The following is a 15526-nucleotide window of genomic DNA, read 5'->3' on the forward strand; positions in this document are numbered from 1 at the left end:
ACGGTGGCGGTGGCGGTGGCGGCGGCGCGTGCGGGCGGGGGCCGGCCCGGGCAGGGGGAGCGCGCGGAGGGGTCGGCGCGGGGAAGGGGCGGACGGGGGGCCCGGCGAGCGGGGCGCGCGCGCGGTGGCGCGCGGCGGGCGCGAGTCATCAATTATGCAAGGAGTCGGGCGGCGCGGGGGGCGGGCGCGGGGAGCGCTCCAAGATGGCGCCCACCGCAGTCCCGCCCGCCGCAGCCTCGGCACCTTTGCAGTCCGGCCGCGCCTCCCGGGCCCCGCGTTAGGGCCGCCGCTGCCTCCCTCGCCGCCGCCGCTGCCGTAAGTCGCCCCAGAGCCCCCGCCCTGGCGCTGCTTCCTGCCCTCCGGGTTTCCCTTCTCACCTCGGGACCCTTGAGCGGGGCTCGCCCGTCTCCAGTCAGGGGCTTTGCCGCAGAGTGCGCGGCGGGGCTCGACGGGCCGTGGAGCTGGGGTTCTGCTCTCCTTGTTTTGGACGGGTGTTTGGAAGTCTTGCTTCCTTCTACCGTGTGTACCGGGGGTCTCTTAGGACAACTGAGGACCACCAGTCCCCACCCCGGACACCCGGCTCACTCCGTCTCGGCTACAGTGAGGGGCACGGCCCGTCCTTGGTGCCCCTTCCGCGGTGCAGCCCCCCACCCCTCCCCCAGTGCCGGGGCAGAGTTGGGGCCCCTAGCCGGCTTGCACTAGGAAGGGCAGCGCTGTCGGGATCTTCCTACAGCTGCACCTCAGCTCTACCCCTCCCCCATGTCTTACTGCATCCTTCTCCCTCACCCGGCTTCACATTGCTAAAAACTGCAGAAGCCAAGGGCTCCTGGGTTCTTCCGGCAGCCAGCACTCCCGACTCCCTCTGTCCTTTACTCGGATGCATTCGTCCCCCTCCCAACAGGGTGCTCTGGGATTGTGATGGGGGCTCCCGGGACCTTCCTCGGCAGGCTAGGATCCCTGCATTTGGAAGCACATCACTTTGAGAATATCCCCTTCCCCCATTCCACCCCCACCCCCACGCCACCCGATGCAGAGCTTGTTCCTCTTGTCTCCCTCCCCCACCTTACCATCAGCAGCAGCACCCTTGGCTTCTTGTTAGCGTTGGGGTACAAGACTGTTTGCCCACCTCCGTGGGCTTGGACCCTCCTCTCTAGTTATCACTTGGTACCTTGGGGCACCGCAAAGCCTCTGCAATTTCTCCTGAGAGCTCAGCTCCATCCCCTCCGTTGCCAGCAGCAACCACCGGTGGAGACTTGGCTAACTTTCCCGGGGTTAGCCAGGAATGTCAGACCCTTTCAGGGGCCCCAGCTTCGAATTGGGATGGAATGGGAACCATTTTTCAGCCCAATAAATAGGATTCTTCAAACCATGCATTGCATCCAACTACTCCACCCTATGCCCTCTTCCTCACTTACACTGCAGTTTTTGAAGCATGGGGGAATACATTTTATTTGCGGAGATTCCAAGATTCTGCATCAGCGTTCATAATAAATGGATGTCATCTGTTTGGGGGGAGGGTAGAAGAAACTTTGGATTGCATCTGGCTAAATTCAGGGGGAGGGAGAAATAATTAGCATGGAGCAAGCTCTGCCACACAAGGAAAACTGCTTTTCATGCACAGTGGGCACCGGAGAGTCAGGGATGGAAGCAGGAAGTGTGGGTGGGGGCTTTGGGGGTAAAGGGGGAGAGTGCTTTTTATAACTGTTTTCTCAAGTTTGAACCTGGAGAGCCTTTAGAGAGAGGTAGCGGTGTGTTAGGGCTGGGGGATGTTTTAGCTTTCCAATGGAGATATCGGGTGTGGTAGGTTTTTCACTATCTCAAAATCCCTCTGCACTTCTCTTTTCTCCACGTGCATTAGAAGATATGGCGGGGGGGATATTGTGCTTTTTTTCTCAAAAAAAATTTTTTTTATTTGTAATGCAAATGGCTGGATAACATTACCACACGGTATCATCCTGGTAGGAATCTTGGGGGAATCAGACTTAAAATGCTGAAAGCTTTGTAGCACATTACATGTAACCTGGTTCTTGAAATACTGCAGCATTTTTCTTTGGAACTCATGACCCATAAGGCCTTCATTTCTCCCTGAAAGAGGATTTGGTTGCTGGTTGATGGGGTGGTGGTTGTGGGTAGTGATCCTTTGGTGTTCAGCACGCATTCCCTGTCCTAGAAACTGAGGTCCTCCCTGGAGAGGGCTGCAAGCCTGTTCCATGTTCTCCGAACATCTGATTCAGGGTATATGTAAATGTGTTGTGTTTCTGAGTAGAGCTGGCGGTGGGTATTGCAAAGCAGTTCATAATGGTGCAGGTCAGTTATTGGTTTCTTGGCTTCAGTTTGAGCAGCTTTGGTTTTCATTTGGGGTTTTCTCAACTTTTATCAAAATCCTTGGAGGATTTTGTTTTAAATTAATAAAGGATAATCAAGTGGAATACAGCATCCTTAAAAACAACCATCCGGTTGCTGTTGCTTTCCTTGTAGGACCCTTAACAAATTTTTCTCCTGGTCCAGCTTTGGGTTGCCTCTGTTTAGGCTTGTACTCGGGTTTCTTGCTGTGGTGCTGAAAGGACAGTTCCTCGACCAGTCCTGCGGCGAAGTGGACACACGCTGGACACGATTGGGTTTTTCTTTGCTTTTTATTATCAGCAGACTTTCCTGTGGATGTGTATGTACATGCGCAGCTGGGTTTGTACTTGAGGTTGAAGGCCTAGTTATCATATTTTATTACTCCCACATAGCTCTTCATTTTGGCTATCCCTCATGGAGACAATGTTTTACAGGCTGCAACAGATCCATATGTAAGCCATAGTGACATTTTGCTGACTGCATTATTTCAGCACACTTCAGTCATTTCAAATAGCAAGCAACTGTTAATATTCTTGGCCTCCACAAGAAGTAATCCGATAGCTGACTAAATTAAACTGGATCAGAAGAGCATCTTCTCTGGGTTGATTTGAATAGTGAACTGGGCAAGGCACTTGACACAGCAGAGGTCAGTATTACTAAAGTAGATTTGTCCAAAAAACTATTTTAAAATCATAAAATAGGAAGGAGGCCATAAAATTCACCTGGTGCCATCTCCCATCCAATACAGGAATCTCCTTTATGGGAGATCTTTGCTTTGAATACATCCATTGGTAGGAAACTTAATGCCACATAATGTAGCTCATTCCGTTTGGATTCCACTGTGATCAAAATATTTTAATCTCATTGAAAAAGTAATATACATAAAGTTGAAAGACATATAAATTAGGGCTATATTGGGGCAAATGCCATTCTTGTGCTTGTTTCCAAGAAAAAATTGAGAATTATTGTTCTGTAGAGAATATATAAGAAACGTGCACTTCGTTGAAAAGAATGCAAAAATAGAGACATGTCCACCTAAAGCAAGAAAAACATTCTGTGAATGGAAAGAAAAATAATTATCTTTAATGTGCTGGTATTATGTAACAAATTGTTCTAGAAGGCACATGCTTGAATTAATGAATATTCAATTCCTATGGATTATATCTAAGGACAATAAAGCTATACTATAAAGTGTTAAAAATTCAAAGTTTATCCAGAGTGAGATCAGTTACCATAATTAAAAATATACATACTTATTGCAGAAAAATTTTAATATATGTAAAAACAGAGGGAAAAAGTTGTCCCTAGTTTTACCATCCTTACCACCTTTGCTTCTACCATAAGCAAAACAATTATCTGTGTTTTATTATGTTTTTCCAGTCTTTTTTATTTCCCATAGAGAGGGAAAGAAGCACTTGTAAAGTTATCCAGAATGACAGTATTTTAAAACTGAGCCCTTTAAGCTCTCAATTTTATAGTTCACTAGCTAGTCATTTAGGGACTTAAACAGATTGTTGTATTTCAATTTACCTTTTTCTTAATCCTTTAGAAATGTTCCAAAAAAACTTTAATGTGAAAGAATTCACTCATAGAATTGGACTTCTATAAAGTCTCTTTGTTTGTATTTAGCACATTAACTGAGGGATAAATAAACCTTTTCTTAGTCAATGAATCAACAAATAGTCTCACTCTGCACCTGCTATCTATAAGGCACTGTTCTGAACACTAGTACAATGCCTCTCTAAGCTGGTGAGCACCAGCTTAAAAAGTAATACTGTGCTCAAAAACTGTGGCTATTAAGGTGTTGAAGGAAACAGAACTTTTACTCTATAAGTTTGTGAATTGCTGAAATGTGTGGCAGTCTGTTAGGGCCAGCCCAGTGATTTAACCTAAAAAAGAATAGTTTGTGCAAGAATGGGAAGTAAACGCAGGCAAAGAAAAGACAAAGGAGAAGGTTTCTCGAAAAATTATCCCTTTGTGAAGTTAATAGAGACACAGCCAGGACATGTATTTAAGTACTATGTTAGAGAGGAAGGTGAAATGAAAATATAAGAAGGTTGCTATAGTTACACCATTGAGAAGAAAATGTCAGAGGCAGTATGGGCTTTGGAATCAGACAGAACTGGATTCAAATCCTGACTCTGCTACGTATTAGCTTTGTGACCTTGGGCAAGTTATTTAATCTGTTGGAGCTTCAGTGTTCCTATCTATAAAAGTGGGAATAATAATACCTACGTTGTAGGGTATTTGGAGATTAAATGAAATCTGTGTTTCTTTATGGTTTCTGACACGTAGTGCTTAATATATATTAGCCCCTTTTCCTCTAGGGATTTGGCAGCTTAATGTGTATTTATATATGTATTTGACATGGTATATATGTACTGTATTGAATTTCAGTAGTCTGAAAAGCAGATGGTTGCTTTATCTTCAGTCTGGCATAGAGGATGGAACTTGTAGGTACCCTAACTTGGATGGACATTGCTAAGAAAAGTTTTACTGTACAATTGCTGTGCTGGCTTCCACCAACACAGTGCAAATTGGTTACCAAAGTAACTCTTGCGTTGTCCATTCCCAAACTACACTAGAATAGGACTCTCTACCCAAAAGGAATGGGACTCTCCAGCCCATTCACTGGCACTCTCCAGCTGGCAGGCAGCTGGGCTGTTTTTAGCTGTAGCCTGGGATCTGAAGGTGAAATGGACTCAAAGGCTGAGGCCTGCCTTATGCTGACTTGAGCTGGATTTTTACATTGTGGTCAGTGATTATACATGTTTTGAGTTGGTCTTGTCTTCAGCACCATTTTATGTTTCCCCGCTATATAGTCTTTGAACTGCTTTATTTGTATGGGTCTCATGGGTGACCTGCCACCTTTGGTAAATGTTACTCTGTGTTTGTCTATTTATAAAAACTTTCAAAATCCTTCTATCAGTCGATTGAAAAGGAGGTAAGGCAAATATCCTACCCATTTTATAACTGAAGAAACTGAGTATCGAAGAGCTTAAGGAAGGAAGTTGTCCAGGCTAAGGACTATCTACCTGGTGTAGTGGAGACTGGTACCTAGGTTGGTCGACTCATGTTTAATGACTTTTTTCTATTAAATGGTGTTATATTCTGATGTTCATATAACCAAGTAATGTGAACAATTTTAGTTTTATTTTAAGAAATTTTCATTAACCTAGGTAGCTAAACATATCTCAGTGAGTGGGCATAATGAAAGATTCTGGGATAGACAGAGGGAGGGCAAAAGTGCCTTTGAAGGGAAGCATTTTGGAAGCAGGAAGGATGAGGGGAAATTAACAGAAGATGTATCAGTAAGTAGAATATGGATGAAAACAGGAGGCGCTGAAGTAACACACTTCTGTTCCTTCTGCAGCTATCCTAGCTACTTTTAAAAAGGTCATATCTTGGTGTCTGCTTATCTTTCTCCATGTCTCTTTCATGTAAACACATATAGTTGGCTATTCATGAAAGCTCTCCCATTGCCAACCTAGGTTGTAACCAGGACTGTAGGGAATTATGACCACTGTTACCTGGACTTCTTTGCTTTTGCAAGGCTGAAACTGGTGTGAGACTCAGAAAACAGAATATGCTGGGGATTGGTGATGGGTGCGGGCAGCAAGTTGGGGCCAAAGAAGTTCTGGGACGACTTTGGGCTAGAAGTACTACAAAGGTAAAAGAGGATAATAGTTAAGATTTTCCTTGGGCATATGGAGATGTATCATACTGAGGAGAATAGAATGAAATAACAGCCAGAAGCCTGAGAGTCTGAGAGGTACTTTTAGTTTGGTACTGAAGCTCTCTTGATCCTGGAAGGAGTTGATTGGGGTGGGTTGACTAAAATAGGCAATGGAGAGATTTAGATCACTTTATATTCGCTATTGATGGTAGACATCCTGTGTTCACTGGGCGTGTCCCAGGATCTGGAAGTGGAAAGCAATGAACTCCCTCAAAAGGCACATTCGTAGGCTCCTTTCATATTCAGCTGATTAGTGCAGTTTTTGTGTTATAATTTTTTTTGGGTTCCTGGGGAGTAGGAATGTTAGAGAAATGTGGATGCTTATATATCCAGGGATGGATCATCAAGCCGGTGAATTATACAGTTATTTATTTTTCTCCTTTTTCCTCCATTATGAGCACTTAACTGATCATTGGCATTTCTACCAGTGTGAACTTTGGAAGGGAGAAAAAGTCAAAATTAAAATGTTACTTTTACTTTTTAGATAATGATTGATAAAGGAAGAGATGGCAACTACTTTGTCAATGAAAAAGCACCTCATATTTGATCTGTTCTTCTCTCTTTATTTTAATAGTATAGACAGTTGAAGGCTGAGCCTCTAAAAGTTTAATGCCCACTGCAAGCTGGTATAAATAGCATTTTTCTTTCATTTTACTGAGCAACAACCCTGTAAACAAGTAGAGTTTAATTTATTATATATTTAGCTCCTTGTTTCAGGATTAATTCCTCAATTAAGGATAAGGCAACAGGCTTTTGTGTTACATTCACTACTGTCTTTTTATCTTCGCAGGAAGCTGAATGCTTTTAAATTAAAAAAATTGATGCATTATTAAATTGCAGAAAAAAAATCAAGCAGGTTGCAAATAAGACTGGTAGGGCATTCTCAGAGGTCAGAATACCCAGAAATCACATTTGCTACAGACTTCTCAATTGGATTTCCTATGATTTGGTGAATACTATAAAGAGGCATAATGCCTTGTTTGTAGGAAACATGTCTTGAAGATAATTAGTCACTTTTTAAAATGAGTATTGTAATAGGGAGGGAAGAAAGTGTTTGGAGTGTGACGAATCATCATAGGGAGAAAGCAAAAGAAGGTGAATGATAGAGTGAAAATGGGCAAGGGGATTTGGGTGTGAACGTGGGGAACTGCTCATATTTTAAGAGTAGGTATTCACTCCCCTCCGACAATTCCTTTGGGTACACCTCCATATTACTGAACATATTCTCATCTGCTGGACAGGGCTTAGAACCTTAGGAAGGTGGTTTTTGTTGTTGTTTAGTTTTATTTTATCCTTAGCTCTGCTAGAACTTTGCTGCAAATTGCTTTCTTTATCTGATCTCTGCATTGAGAAAACTGGATAATATTTTCTTGCTTTATGGAAAAAAATGTAGTAATATTCTTAAACGTTTCTTTCATTTCCTCTTGATTTTTTAGTCGCATAATACAAAAACATTTTCTCAGAAGGCTCTGTTGACAGTTTCTCTTCCATTCTATGTCTTGAAATGTTTGTTTGAATATTTAACAGAGGCACAAAATTCAAAAATCAAAAAGTTCGAAGTTAAGTCTTCTTTTACTGTCTCCCAGTCATGCAGTATGCACTCAATAACAGCAGTTACTGTTACTAATTTTTCTTGTAATGCTTCCTGCATGCATACATACACATATACATATTATCTCCCCCTGCTCCTCACACAATTATTTCCATTGTCTTTTAAGGAAGACTTAAAATAATTTGGGGATTTGGACTCTCATTTTAGATCATCTTAGATCGATTAATTACCCCTTTTCCTTAAGAAATACATAATCCCTCTGTTTTATTTTTCTTACTAAAATTTATATTCTAATTTCTTGGCTTATTTAATGTACGAAGTTTGTTTGGGCTGAAGCAGCCTTTCCTACTAACCTACATTGCTTTTAGAGTTTTCCTTATAGAATTATCTGTTAAAAATAAAAGTGCAGGGGGAGACATAGCCTTGAGAACTATTGGTTCGTTGCTGTCTGTGAGTGAACTCTAAATCACCTGTCTTGACCACATCAGTCAACAAATATTTAGCGAGTAGCAACTATTGGATATATAAAAGATAGATAGACCTTATGTTCTAGGAACTTATTTATTTTGTGAAATAAGTCATAAACACAAAATATTAAATAAAAGATTTTCATAATGGTTGATGATTAAAAAGTTGAAAAGGATTTAATGCTAAATAAATGGTATAGTTAATAAATTGATTTTTTTTAGGAAAGAGAGAGCATTTCAAGCTGGTATGATTAGAGACAGTTTGATGGAAGAAGCATGATTTGAGCTGGGCTTTACAGAATGGCTGGGTAGAACAGTGTGAGCCAAAGTGAGAAGGCAAGCATGTACAAAGTGTTTTGGGGGAGCAGTGAGAATCTCCTTGTGGCAGATAAGCCTGCAAAGATAGGATAGAGTTAGCCAAATATTAACGACTTTTTGAAGTTTCATTCATGACATGGAGAATGTAGAATTTCGAGAGTATAGAGTGACAGATGATCGAAGCTATGCTGTTGTGTTTTAGGAATATTGGGTAGCAGTCTAATTGGATGGAATAGAGCAAGGAATGGACATCTACTTAGCTGGCTCTTTGATTTGTCCCAGCTGTGTAGTGATGAAGGGTTGGAGTAGTATAGTGGTGATAAGGATGGGAAGGAAGGAAAGTAAATATAACTTTGTACATGTGTGTTACATGAATGTGTGTGTTTAACATTTTTTCTAATGTAAGAAATAGTTTGTAGGAAGACTCAGCAGAACTGTGTGTAAATGTGTGTGTTTAACATTTTTCTAATGTAAGAAATAGTTTATAGGAAGACTCAGTAGAACTCAGTGAATGACTTTACGTGGAAGAAAGGGAGAGGGAATAAAGATTATTTCATTTTACTGTTTTGAAGATTAGAGATAGAGAATCTCCTATTTTGAAAATCTGGGGAAGTATGTTCTGTAATACATGGTAGTCTGGTCCATAGCATTTTGGTTAACAAGCTCTCTTTATTTCTAATTTTCTAATTGTTTCTCTGCAGAGGGTTTTCTTAAGCTTTTAATGTTATTTCTTGTAGGAAAACCTGAATCTTCTGAACTTTATTATCTAAGCTCTCACTGATAAAGATGATTGAATCTTTGCTTGTGGATCTCTACCCTTGTTTTGGAGTTTTACATTCTGTCCATTCATAGACACTTAACTTGTCATTTTCCTTGGCATTCTCAACTAACCTTCAGTTTGGAGGATAAAGGAACAAGAATTCTGTACCTTTTTATAGACTTGGTAAATGACTCTTCTGTCCTCTCCAAAACTCAGTATATTTCATTTTTTGATCATTTGTTTATGTTCCATGTGCTTCATGACAGCCATAGTATTTGAAATTGCAGGCTGAGTTAAAGTTAGTAACTGAAAGGATTCTAGTAGGTGAAAGCAGAGGGAAAGAAAAGGCCTTATGAGCCAGTGATGTTGCGTTCTGTTTCAAGTACTTAATCTTAGGCTATGGATGAAAAATGTCAGACTTGACTTGCGTGATCTTGGTATAGCTGGGGTACAAGACGGTGACCAGAGGGCCCTAACGTACAACTTCAGTATACAGTGGTAACTTAGAGCAAAGGTGGAGCTCAGGGAGCTTGGGTTCTGCTACTGCCCTTTTTCTTCAGAAATGATCTTCGAATAAGAAAAAATAAAGCGTTATTGGATTGTCAGAACATGGACATCAAAATAATAGACTACACCAAGAGAAAAAAAAAATCAGAAATTTAATGCAATTTAAAAATCTCATTTAGTTTGTTAAAATTATTTTTCTTCTTACCACGAAAGTTACTGAGTTCTTGCAAATTCCATTACATTTACCACAGTTTGCACTCAGACATTTGGCAGAAGTCCCCATGGTTTGCTGTGGAACCAGTAGAGCAGGCACAGTTCATATACAAGATGCTAATAAATTTAGCACTCTATTTAGGGATGTAAAGCACCCTTACAGTAATTCTATCAGGAGATTCTCTGTGCAATCCCATTATAAGTGCATACCTCTCTCCTAGTTTGAATGCTCAAAGTAACAGTAATTAAGAACTGTTATATAATAGTCTCTTGGAAAGGCATTCTTAAGGTAGCCTGGGATGAGGAAAGTCCATAAAGACCACTTAACTGAATGACAGCAATCTGTTTTATTAATCTGGATGTTCTCATGCAAGTAATATTTTAGTAGACCTATAGATTTTTCTTATTTCTTAACCATCTTTTTGTTTGTATGATTTCTTCTTCCTTGTCTCTAGAAATGCAGGAGAGGGTTGTGTAAAACCCAAGAAAGGTTTTACTAAGTGCACTGACTGAATGATTAAGTAGTGTAGTAGGGAAACAAAGTACAGTGATCATATGAATGTTTCACTTACCTAAGGAGGCCTTTTTTTTTTTTTTTTTCTGACTCATGCAGGAAACGTCACCCATAAGTGCCCAAGGGGTAAGACTTATTTTGGGATCTTAAGGTAGACTTCTGGCATTAGAAATTGCTCAAAAGCTTTATAGGTCAAAGAAAATAAATTCCTCTTTGTGTTATGAGTGGATATCAAAGATTTGCTATTAATTAGATATGAGTGTTTTCCATTTTAATTTTAATTAGATTAAAATTAAAGTCTGACCCTTAGGGGCTGATGTGCTTTGTTCCTAGCTAGTTCCCTTGTCTTTCACCTCGTGCTTCTCCACAGGCTGCCTGCTGGTTCCAGTGCTGAGGCTCAGCAATCGAATGGGGATGTGACTTATCTGCCCCACTTGGGCTCTGCCCTGGAGCCCTATTTTTTTTTTTTTTTTTTTTGGGAAGCTTGAAATAACTGAATTTTATTGTCTCACAATTCTGATGGTTACAAGTCTGAAATCAAGTTCTCAGCAGGACCACATTCCCTCTGAAACCTGTAATAAATCCTTTCTTTTTTTTTTTTTTGTGGGTAATTTTTTGTTTTTTTATTGTTATACTTTAAGTTCTAGGGTACATGTGCATAACGTGCAGGTTTGTTACATATGTATACTTGTGCCATGTTGGTGTGCTGCACCCATCAACTCGTCATTTACATCAGATATAACTCCCAGTGCAATCCCTCCCCTCTCCCCCATCCCCGTGATAGGCCCCAGTGTGTGATGTTCCCCTTCCCGAGTCCAAATGATCTCATTGTTCAGTTCCCACCTATGAGTGAGAACATGCGGTGTTTGGTTTTCTGTTCTTGTGATAGTTTGCTAAGAATGATGGTTTCCAGCTGCATCCATGTCCCTACAAAGGACGCAAACTCATCCTTTTTTATGGCTGCATAATATTCCATGGTATATATGTGCCACATTTTCTTAATCCAGTCTGTCACAGATGGACATTTGGGTTGATTCCAAGACTTTGCTATTGTGAATAGTGCCGCAGTAAACATACATGTGCATGTGTCTTTATAGCAGCATGATTTATAATCCTTTGGATATATACCCAGTAGTGGGATGGCTGGGTCATATGGTACATCTAGATCTAGATCCTTGAGGAATCGCCATACTGTTTTCCATAATGGTTGAACTAGTTTACAATCCCACCAACAGTGTAAAAGTGTTCCTATTTCTCCACATCCTCTCCAGCACCTGTTGTTTCCTGACTTTTGAATGATTGCCATTCTAACTGGTGTGAGATGGTATCTCATTCTAACTGGTGTGAGATGGTTTTGATTTGCATTGCTCTGATGGCCAGTGATGATGAGCATTTTTTCATGTGTCTGTTGGCTGTATGAATGTCTTCTTTTGAGAAATGTCTGTTCATATCCTTTGCCCACTTTTTGATGGGGTTGTTTGTTTTTTTCTTGTAAATTTGTTTGAGTTCTTTGTAGATTCTGGATATTAGCCCTTTGTCAGATGAGTAGATTGCAAAAATTTTCTCCCATTCTGTAGGTTGCCTGTTCACTCTGATGGTAGTTTCTTTTGCTGTGCAGAAGCTCTTTAGTTTAATCATATCCCATTTGTCAATTTTGGCTTTTGCTGCCGTTGCTTTTGGTGTTTTAGACATGAAGTCCTTGCCCATGCCTATGTCCTGAATGGTACCACCTAGGTTTTCTTCTAGGGTTTTTATGGTATTAGGTCTAACATTTAAGTCTCTAATCCATCTTGAATTAATTTTTGTATAAGGAGTAAGGAAAGGATCCAGTTTCAGCTTTCTACTTATGGCTAGCCGATTTTCCCAGCACCATTTATTAAATAGGGAGTCCTTTCCCCATTTCTTGTTTCTCTCAGGTTTGTCAAAGATAGATGGCTGTAGATGTGTGGTATTATTTCTGAGGACTCTGTTCTGTTGCATTGGTCTATATCTCTGTTTTGGTACCAGTACCATGCTGTTTTGGTTACTGTAGCCTTGTAGTATAGTTTGAAGTCAGGTAGCGTGATGCCTCCAGCTTTGTTCTTTTGACTTAGGATTGTCTTGGCAATGCGGGCTCTTTTTTGGTTCCATGTGAACTTTAAAGCCGTTTTTTCCAATTCTGTGAAGAAACTCATTGGTAGCTTGATGGGGATGGCATTGAATCTATAAATAACTTTGGGCAGTATGGCCATTTTCACGATATTGATTCTTCCTATCCATGAGCATGGTATGTTCTTCCATTTGTTTGTGTCCTCTTTTCTTTCACTGAGCAGTGGTTTGTAGTTCTCCTTGAAGAGGTCCTTTACATCCCTTGTAAGTTGGATTCCTAGGTATTTTATTCTCTCTGAAGCAATTGTGAATGGAAGTTCATTCATGATTTGGCTCTCTGTTTGTCTGTTACTGGTGTGTAAGAATGCTTGTGATTTTTGCACATTAATTTTGTATCCTGAGACTTTGCTGAAGTTGCTTATCAGCTTAAGGAGATTTTGGGCTGAGACAATGGGGTTTTCTAAATATACAATCATGTCATCTGCAAACAGGGACATTTTGACTTCTTCTTTTCCTAACTGGATACCCTTGATTTCTTTCTCTTGCCTGATTGCCCTAGCCAGAACTTCCAACACTATGTTGAATAGGAGTGGTGAGAGAGGGCATCCCTGTCTTGTGCCAGGTTTCAAAGGGAATTTTTCCAGTTTTTGCCCATTCAGTATGATATTGGCTGTGGGTTTGTCATAAATAGCTCTTATTATTTTGAGGTACGTTCCGTCAATACCGAATTTATTGAGCGTTTTTAGCATGAAGGGCTGTTGAATTTTGTCAAAAGCCTTTTCTGCATCTATTGAGATAATCATGTGGTTCTTGTCTTTGGTTCTGTTTATATGCTGGATTACGTTTATTGATTTGCATATGTTGAACCAGCCTTGCATCCCAGGGATGAAGCCCACTTGATCATGGTGGATAAGCTTTTTGATGTGCTGCTGAATCCGTTTTGCCAGTATTTTATTGAGGATTTTTGCATCGATGTTCATCAGGGATATTGGTCTAAAATTTTCTTTTTTTGTTGTGTCTCTGCCAGGCTTTGGTATCAGGATGATGTTGGCCTCATAAAATGAGTTAGGGAGGATTCCCTCTTTTTCAATTGATTGGAATAGTTTCAGAAGGAATGGTACCAGCTCCTCCTTGTACCTCTGGTAGAATTCAGCTGTGAATCCATCTGGTCCTGGACTTTTTTTGGTTGGTAGGCTATTAATTATTGCCTCAATTTCAGAGCCTGCTATTGGTCTATTCAGGGATTCAACTTCTTCCTGGTTTAGTCTTGGAAGAGTGTAAGTGTCCAGGAAATTATCCATTTCTTCTAGATTTTCCAGTTGATTTGTGTAGAGGTGTTTATAGTATTCTCTGATGGTAGTTTGTATTTCTGTGGGGTCAGTGGTGATATCCCCTTTATCATTTTTAATTGCGTCTATTTGAATCTTCTCTCTTTTCTTCTTTATTAGTCTTGCTAGCGGTCTGTCAATTTTGTTGATCTTTTCAAAAAACCAACTCCTGGATTCATTGATTTTTTGGAGGGTTTTTTGTGTCTCTATCTCCTTCAGTTCTGCTCTGATCTTAGTTATTTCTTGCCTTCTGCTAGCTTTTGAATGTGTTTGCTCTTGCTTCCTGGAGCCCTATCTTTGCCAAGGGTGGTGCTCAGAGAAAGGTGTTTTTTTTTGTTTGTTTGTTTGTTTTTGTTTTTTGTTTTTTTTTTTAAAGAGCAATGTGTTTAATACTCAATGCAATCTGTTGCAAAATCTCAAGGGAAAAAACTCATTCCCAGAGAGGAAGGAGTGTGTATGTTTCTTTTCTAGTCAGGATGCTAGAACCATTACCTCCTTATAGGCACTGCTTCTGTTTATATGGATGTTGAGTTGTCAGGCCTTTCCAGTTTTTTTTTTCCTTCCATGGTTTAATCCTAGAACCTAGAAAGAACTCTTTATTTGTGGGAATTGAATGCTGACTTTGGGAGTGTTAGGAAAAATCCAGTGTGGATCTGTAGAGTTCAGAGCATTGGTGCTCAACAAAGGAATGATAAATGTTTGAGATTATGGATATGCTATTTACCCTGATCTGACCACTGTATATTATATGAATTGAAACATCACTATGCACCCCATAAATATGTACAGTTACTATGTGTCAATTAAAAATAAAGTGAAGGTAAAAATTTGAGAAAGTTGGTAACAATAGGCCAAACATTGTGTGATTCCATATATGTGAGGTACCTAGAATAGTAAAATTCACAGACAGAAAGTAGAATAGTGGCTATCAAGAGTTATGAGAGATGGGTAATGGAGAGCTACTGGTTAAGGACTACAGAGTTTCAGCTTGAGAAAATGAGATTGTTCTGGAGATTTATAGTAATGATGGTTGTACCACAATGCAGGTATTTAATGTTACATACTTGTATACTTAAAACATGGTTAAGATGGTAAATTTTATGTATATTTTACCACAATCAATCAATATAAAACAAAAAATAGATTATGGATGCTAGTCCAGATTTTGGACAAGAGGGTGTGTGGTGTTTTTATGACCAAAATATAGGGACCAGAAACCCCGCATTCTCTAGTTTGGCTTTGGGCCAATACACAATGCCCCTGGGACAAGCAGGTACTCTTTCCTAGTTGGAAATACTACATTTCCGTAGTATTCCCGTTAGAATACTACAGCCAAATAAAGCACTACTTCCTTCACAAGAATAAGCTCAATAAAACTAATCTTTGAAAAGATTTTGTAGTTCTAGCTCATGAACGGCAAAAATTATTTTCCTTTTTTTCTTTCTTCTTTATCTACCCAAGATAGTGTTTCATTTTTCCCTTTTAACATTTTAAACAGGTTTTGTTTTATTTTTTCTTATTTTAAAAATTTTACAAACAGTAAAATTGAAACAAATCTTGGTGTACAGTTCTGAATTTTTACACATGTATAGATTCATGTAACCATGCCACAATCAGGATACAGAACAGTTCCATTACCCCAAAACACTCCCTCCTGCTGTCCCTTTGCAGTCAAACTTTCCCTAATCCCCAGCCCCTGG

The 15526-nt window shown here is 40.1% G+C and overlaps 1 protein-coding gene across 2 annotated transcripts in view; it reads left to right on the top strand.

The window, feature by feature from the left end:
- The first annotated feature begins 185 nt into the window (after window positions 1-185).
- Window positions 186-15526, top strand: part of SCN8A (sodium voltage-gated channel alpha subunit 8) — a 213384-nt gene continuing 198043 nt past the window's right edge. For both annotated transcript variants that reach the window (XM_023211079.2, XM_031936307.1), the window contains exon 1: window positions 186-315. The gene's annotated coding sequence lies outside the window, so the exon portion shown is untranslated. The remainder of the gene's footprint in view (window positions 316-15526) is intronic.

The sequence above is a fragment of the Piliocolobus tephrosceles genome, chromosome 10 (genome assembly GCF_002776525.5).
Source record: "Piliocolobus tephrosceles isolate RC106 chromosome 10, ASM277652v3, whole genome shotgun sequence".
NCBI lineage: Eukaryota > Metazoa > Chordata > Mammalia > Primates > Cercopithecidae > Piliocolobus > Piliocolobus tephrosceles.